Raw genomic sequence first — 7,778 nt, forward strand, 5'->3', positions numbered from 1 at the left:
GCTTTTCCAACCTAAGAAACTACCTACCATGTGTATTCTCTCAAGGGGAGAGGCTGAGCCCTCCATCTGCTGAGACCCAAGAAAAATGCCTCGCTGCCTTAACGTCATTCCTGGCGCTAAAAAGAGCTGTATTTTTGATGTGTTGGGGGCAAACAGAGCATCCCCAGCAGAACTGATGTGTGTTAAAAACCCAATGAGGAACAATTGGTGATTTTTATGCAGAGACTAAATGATCCTTAATAAATAAATCTCTATTTTGGAATCACAAAAAAAACCCCAAAAACGTTTGTATTTAACATTCTGTGAGAGAGGTTTTTTGTTTTTCTCTAATAGCTTTCACAGTGTTCCATTTTCCTACTAGGTTTCTTTTTTTTTTAATGTTTTTATTTATTTGTATTTATTTTTGAGACACAAAGAGACAGAGCATGAGGGGAGAGGGGCAGAGAGAGAAGGAGACACAGAACCGGAAGCAGGCTCCAGGCTCTGAGCTGTCAGCACAGAGCCTGACGCGGGCTCGAACCCACGAACATGAGATCTGACCTGAGGCGAAGTCAGAGGCTTAACCGACTGAGCCACCCAGGCGCCTCTCACTGTGTTTCTTAAGAGGTGGTTTGGGTAAGGCAGAGGCCAGATCTGGATGCTTATGTTGATCTTAGATTGGTTTTGGTGGTGACATTGAGTTTCATTTACCACCATGACGGTGCTGGCGCTGGCAGTGGCATCCGTCACTTGCTGGGCTCTTAGCAGCGTGGCAGAGGCTGTTCTGAGGGCCATACGTGGGCTGCTTTACCGAGTCTTCTCGGCAGTCCCCTGCAGCAGGGCCCCCCGCCGCTCCTGGCTTCCCAGACGAGGCGGGGAGGTCGGAGGGAGTCTGCCCGTGGCACGCAGCTTGTGCTTCGCTCAGTGCCCAGCTCCCAGGCGGGCACTGGGGGGTTGTCGATGTTCCACAGACGTCTGCAGGGGGAGCGAACGGCTGTGCCCATGACGGCACAGCCCGTGAGTGGCGGAGCTGCCTTCCAGCCAGGCCGTCCGACCCCCGAGTGGACTTGTGTCCACCGTGCGTGCTCCCCCAGTGGGACCTCGAGAACACGGGAAACGTCCCGCTTCACAGTCATCTCCCATCACAGGATGTGAGTGTGGGTCAGGGCCCCCGGGTAGACACGTGCGTAACATCAGAAGCGTAGTCACTGGAGCACGTTCTAGACTGTCACCAAGCAGGCGTTCATGTCGAATGTAGGGTCTGTCTAACCAGATTGTTTTCTGGGGGGAAGTCAAGAGACTAAAGTCTTGGGACCTGTCAGCTATTTTAGGAAATTAAAGTGAGTCAGTGCCTTACTCACTCCCTTTTCCTTAATCTGCTAATACCGTGAGTAGCTGTGTAGGTGTGAAAACGTAACATGTATTTGATGTATCCAGTGGGGCCGCTGTGCTGCTGTTGTGACAGCCCTCCCCCCTCCCTGCCCAAGCCTCCTTCCCCACCCAGCCCCTCCCTGTAGAGGCCGGCTCCATCCCAGCATTCTTTTCCCTGCCTTCCCAGATGGAGTTCGGATCATTTATAAGATGAAACAATTGTGATACGCAGAGAATCCAAGAGAAATTTCAGGGCAAGGTTGGGAACTTTATCTTTGTTGATATTTAATTAGAACCAACTCAGATCTGTGACGCTTCTCTCTGTGCAGTCTGTGTGACTCCTGTGCCCCGAGGAGCCCAGTGGGGTGACTGCTGCACACGGCCACCTCCTTGAGCTTTTCTGGCATGTGCAACTTGCCAGACGTTTTTGCCACAGTCCATTGGATATATTCAGTTAAGCCCAATGAAACCACTGTTTTTTGTATGTTGAAAATAGCAAATATTTGAGGAAATGGAGTGCCAGAAATTTCCTGTGGTTCAGCCCAAAATAAGGCACTCTCCATCAAGTTAGTGTTTTGTTTTTTAATGTCTTGTTTATTTATGAGAGAGCATAAGTGGGGGAGTGGCATGGGGGGCAGGGAGAGGATCCGAAGCGGGCTCTGTGCTGACAGCAGCGAGCTTGATGTGAGGCTTGAACTCACCAACTGCAGGATCATGACCTGAGCCAAAGTTGGAGACCCAGCTGAGCCACCCAGGTGCCCCCACTGATTTAGCGGTTTTAAGTGTCTGGACGTTAGGACAGAAACTCCGTGTTAAGTTTCGGACCAGAGTGAATTCATTCTGGATGCCTCCAGGAGAGGTTTGGGGTAGTGATCATTCAGTACTGGGCAGCCATGCCAGATCTTCTAGAGAATGTAAAAAAGCAGAGACGTGTGTCCCTGTTCTCAAAGCAGCAGTGATGTGAGTGGGAAGGCAGAACCAGCATTGGCACAGAGGTAAATGGAGGTACCCAGGGAGAGAAGCAACGCCCAGGCTGGACTGGCTTCCTAGAAAGGCAGCAGGAGTTTGGTTAAAGAGGGTGCGGAAGCAGCTGGGCGTTAGGATGGGTATAGCTTATACACACATGGGGCAGAGAGGAGAAACTAGGAGCAAGGCTGGGAACCAGAGAGGCTTCCAGAGGGAGGGATGAATAGTCAGCGTGTGGGGCGAGGGCACGGCGCAGGGGCGCAGGTTTGGAGGCCAGCTCTGGGCCACAAGGTCTCTGCTGCCAGGCTGGGTAGATGGGCTGTTACCGCGCATGTGGTTTTCATACCGCGTGCAGACCGCCCAGGCCGGTGCGTCCAGCGCAGCTGTCCTCGCGGCTGAGCCCGGGTCTCCAGGGAGCCCTGAGACCTCTGCAGCCAGCGAGGTTCCGGAGCCACGGACAGGCCCATCTCTCAGGTGTAGACCCCCGCCTGCCTCCCTAGGACCGACGCCTGGGCCCCGCCCCAGAGCTGCTGCTGAGTCAGTTTCGGGGGTGGAGCTTGACAAGCCACATTTTTCACAAGCTTCGCCGGCTGTTCGTGGCAGGCGGATGTTTGAGAGCCTTGCTGTGGTCAGTGAGGAGGTGGGCGGGCCGCGTCCTCGGGCTGCCATGCGTGGCCTGTGCAGGGAGACCGCCGTGGTGTGGTGGTTGCTGCTCGGCGGCGGCACGTTTAAGGTGTCTTGGAAAACTCTCTGATCCGACCAACACGTGAGCTTGTGCCAGAAATCAGCCTGGACCAGTGAGCAAGGCAGTCAGAAGTCGCTGAAAATAAAGGTCAGCCTGGACTTTCAGCTGCTGAGCATGGGCACCATGGCCACATAGAGAGAGGTGGGTGAGGGACAAGAGTGGGATTAGCAGGGACATTGTAGTGGACATTTCTGCTTAGCAAATGTCCGTTGTCCCGTCTTCACAGCTCCTGACCTCTTTCCTGCTGGGTCCAGGTTGGTGCATCTACAGTCCATTACCCTGACTTTTCCGCCCAAGCGCACACACAACCCAGGCTGGGCCGACCAGATGCTTCCTCCTCGGACAGGAATATTGAGCAGAGGGTCAAAGACGCTAATGCCAATTGCTGTTATAGCCCATCCACCCAGGCTGTTTTGCTCTGGGAGTGTCATGGCCCCAGCCCTGTTTTGGCTTCTGGCTGTTCCCTGGTCCTTTTCTCTGGCTTGCAGTCAATTCCATGAACTCCTGATGATGGCTTTTCACTGAAGCCCCTTTTTGCCTGGAATCCTAACTGTCCGAGCCGGCTCTAGTGACTTACATAAGTAGTGTGTATAAGGGCAGACTCTCTAGGAGCTGGGAGACCATAGAAAGGCGTTGGAGACTCCCTCCCAGGGTAGCACGTAGCACGGGGCTGTGCTCTGATTTGGAAGAAGACCTGGAGAGAAGGCAGGGCCAGCCCGAAACCTAGGTTTCCCGAAGGGATGGATCAGGAAGTGAGGGCTACCACTGTGAGCCAGGAACCCTGGACGTGACTTTGGACATCGAGAAGTCAACTCTATACTTTCTTGGGTTTATCAGTTACTCTCTTTTTATGTTTTACTTAAAAAAAAAAAAGTGCTTCAGTAAAGTTCTTTTGACTCTTTCACTTGTCCTTGGGGAATGAGGGAAGAGAGGTCTGTGTGTTCGGAGGCCAGCACACGTGGACGCGTCATCTGGAAACCTTGCGTACAGGACAAGAGCAGGGTTTCCGTAGGCTTACCTGCAGAGCAGTGGGAGTGGGCTGTCTGAGCTGGGTGGGAAGGAGCAGGGCAGAAAGACTAGAGTAGGAGAGGTGATTTTGGCAGATTCTCCTTGCAAAGGCTGAGTCCAGGGGAGAAGCCCTGGAAACACAGAGGGGCAGAGTCACCAGGGTATGATGTCACAGAACACATGTAATACACGTATGTAGGTGTCACGTGTGTGTGACTAACAGAGCTGTAGGTAGGAGGATGGAGGAAAGAGGGAAGAATGGATTATGACAACTTCGAAAATCAGCTCCTGAAAGAATGGGGACAGAAAGTAACAACCTGGTCCCCGGGTGGGAAGAGGAAGATCATAAACGGAGTATGGTTGGATACTCACTACGAAGACACCTCAGGAATTGTTAACTTTGTTGGCTGTGTAGTGTTACTGTATGTAGGTTAACGGAAGTCTGTCTCGTGAATATTGTATGCATTAAAGTCTGGCTTTAAAACACTCCAGCAAGGGGCATCTGGGTGTCTCAGTCCCTTAAGCATCTGACTTCAGCGCAGGTCAGGATTCCACAGTTTGTGGGTTCGAGCCCCGCGTTGGGCTCTGTGCTGACAGCTCGGACCTGGAACCTGTCTTTGGAGTCTGTGTCTCCCTCTCCCTCTGCCCCTCCCCCACTGATGCTCTGTCTCCCTCTGTCTCAAAAATAAACATTAAAAAAAATTTTTTTTAGTACTCCAGCAAAGAAACAAGCAGGAAGTTGGTGAGAGTAAGTCAAGCAAACCTCTGGGCCTTCGTTCCCTAGCTGGTACCATCAGCCAGAACTCAGGGAGTTACGCAGACTCCTCTCTCTGTCCCGCTGGTTATCACGCCCTGCCTGTCCTGAAAATCCCTCATGTTTCCTCCTAAAACTGCCTGGGTTTAGCCCTTGTCAGATCTTGTCTGAAACACTGCAGTATTTTCACCTTGTTTACTTGCCCTTTGCCTTGCTGCCCTCGAGCCGTCTTCCTCATTTAAACAGAGGCCGTGGGTGGAAGGAAGAGATAGGCCCGAGAAGCAGGTGCACAGCCAGGTCTGCAGGTGGCCGCGTGGCAGGCTTACTGATCTACAGGGTCACACGGCTCGTCCAGAAGTCCCGTGTCCGCCTGAGTTTGAGGCTCGTGCTGCCCCCTGGTGAGATGGTTTTTAAAGTCATTCCAGGCAGGGGCGCCTGGGTGGCTCAGTTGGTTAAGCGTGTGGCTTCGGCTCAGGTCATGATCTCACGGTTCGTGGGTTCGAGCCCTGTGTCGGGCTCTGTGCCCCTGTGTCGGGCTCTGTGCTCTGTGCTGGGCTCTGTGCTGACAGCTAGCTCAGAGCCTGGAGCCTGCTTTGGATTCTATATCTCCCTTTCTCTCTCTGACCCTCCCCTGCTTGTACTGTCTCTGTCTCTCAAAAATAAAGTCATTCCAGGCAGAAGGACCCAGGCTGCCGGCAATTTAATAAGCACCCACGGATTTGGGGTGCCACGTACTTTCGGTGCAGTCCGTTATTCAAGTAGCTCACTTAATACTCCAGACAGGTGCAGATATGTAGAAAAGACAGAAGTACATGCTTTTGCTGGTCTCGTCACAAACATCCAGTTTTTCCAGTCTTTTAGCAGCCTGGACGTACAGGAGTTTCAAAACAATTTATATTCTTTTATTTGGTAACCCTACCTTTGAGACCCTTAACAAATTGTAATACAGATGCACGTTCAAAGCCAAGGCACGATTCCCGTTCCCTCATCCGGACCTTCCATGTTGACCAAAGACAATTTATTATTAATCCTTGGGTTTTCACTCATAATCCCACAGTATTGTGGGTACTTTATTTTTTTTTATAATAGTTTATTGTCAAATTAGTTTCCATATAACACCCAGTGCTTCTCCCCACAAGTGCCCCCCACCATGACCATCACCCCCTCCCCCTCCCCTTTCAGTCCATGGTTCATCTCCAGTATTCAGTAGTCTCCCTTGATCTGTGTCCCTCACTCTCCCCGCTCTCTTTCCCCCTTCCTCTCCCCATGGTCCCCTGCCAGGTCTCTCCTGTTAGACCTATGAATGCAAACATATGGTATCTGTCCTTCTCCGTCTGACTTATTTCGCTCAGCATGACACCCTCGAGGTCCATCCAGTATCGTGGGTACTTTCAAAGCACATCCCGTATCTGTTTCTCACTGCCCTGCACACCCCCGGTTCTGGCTTCCAGCTTCTCGTGCCTGTGTTACTCCAGTAGCCATTTTGCCATATCTGTCTGTCTGTCTGTCTATCTATCATCTATCTTCTTCTTAAAGATTTTAAGTGTTCTCTGCACCCAAATGGGACTCAAACCCTGAAATCAAGAGCCCGTGCTCTACGGAGCCAGCCAGCAAAGCCCCTTGTATTTGATTTATTTTCAACATGGCAGTCAGTCGCATTCTGTGAAATATAAACCACATTTATTTTTTCTCTGCACATAACTTTCCAGTCCTGTCCTCCTCACTTGGAGGACAGACTTCAGGGCCTGTAGCAGCAGGTGTAGCCCCACAGCACTCTTCCTTGTCTGGCTCATCTGTTCTCCTCTTTGCTCACCCACTGTAGCAGCATAGACCTCTTTGTGCCGAAATCAGGCCACACCTCAGGGCCTTTGCACTTGCTGTCCCCTCTGTCTGAAATTCTTCCCTGGATAATCATGTGGCTTGCTCCCTTAGCTCCCTCTGGTTTCTACTCAGACATCATCAGCGCAGCCTCCCCGAACAACTGACGTATGACATTGAAACGGCCCGTTGCCTTCCTACACTCTGCGCTCTCCGCCCTCCTCCCAGCCTGGTGGTGTCTCGGAGGAGAGATTTAGGGAGTGGACATCTTTTGGCAGACAGTTCCATTTCTCATGGTAATCTCATGGTCAGAAACAGTCTCAAGGACATTGGTTGAATGAGTGCTTTTGTACTTTCCTTAACGCACCGTGTGGGTGGCATTGCCCAAGCCGGACTCGTCCTGGGGCCTTCAGTCTGCACCCTGGCCAGTGTCGGGAAGACACCCTCAGTCACCGTCAGCTGTGCCAGCTCAGACAGGCTGGGTCTGGATCGCCAGTTTCTCTCTCTCTCTCTTAATGTTTATGTATTTATTTTGAGAGAGAGAGAGAGAGAGAGAGAGAGAGAGCGAGAGAGAGAGAGAGCGCATGCATGCAAGCGAGAGCGAGTGGAAGAGAGAGAATCCCAAGTAGCCTCTGAGCTGAAATCAGGAGTCGGAGGCTTAACCGACTGAGCCCCCCAGGCACCCCGAGAAACGGGTTTTTAATATTATTTCATTTAAAAAAAATTTTTTTAATGTTTTTATTTATTTTTGATACAGAGAGAGACTGAGCATGAGAGGGGGAGGGGCAGAGAGAGAAGGAGACACAGAACCGGAAGCAGGCTCCAGGCTCTGAGCTGGCTGTCAGCACAGAGCCCGACGCGGGGCTCGAACCCACGAACCGTGAGATCTGACCTGAGCCGAAGTCGGAGGCTTAACCGACTGAGCCACCCAGGCGCCCCCTAATATTATTTCATTTTAATATGAATTTAAATTTAATTTTAAACAACCCACGTGTCTAGTGGCTCCTGTTTTGGGCACGAGCCCCACGGCGCCCGTGGGTGTGCGGCAGGAAGCGTGGTTGGAGATCCCTAGCGCAGCAGGTTCGGTCGCAGGAGCTGGAATGACGGTACAGCCTCACACGATGGGAAATAAGTACC

General features: G+C 51.8%; 1 protein-coding gene across 1 annotated transcript in view; it reads left to right on the top strand.

Moving 5' to 3' along the window:
• CLSTN1 (calsyntenin 1) overlaps positions 1-7,778 on the top strand; it is a 43,385-nt gene that overhangs the window by 5,768 nt on the left and 29,839 nt on the right. The gene's annotated exons all lie outside the window — the stretch shown is intronic.

Source organism: Suricata suricatta, chromosome 8 (genome assembly GCF_006229205.1).
Source record: "Suricata suricatta isolate VVHF042 chromosome 8, meerkat_22Aug2017_6uvM2_HiC, whole genome shotgun sequence".
Lineage (NCBI taxonomy): Eukaryota > Metazoa > Chordata > Mammalia > Carnivora > Herpestidae > Suricata > Suricata suricatta.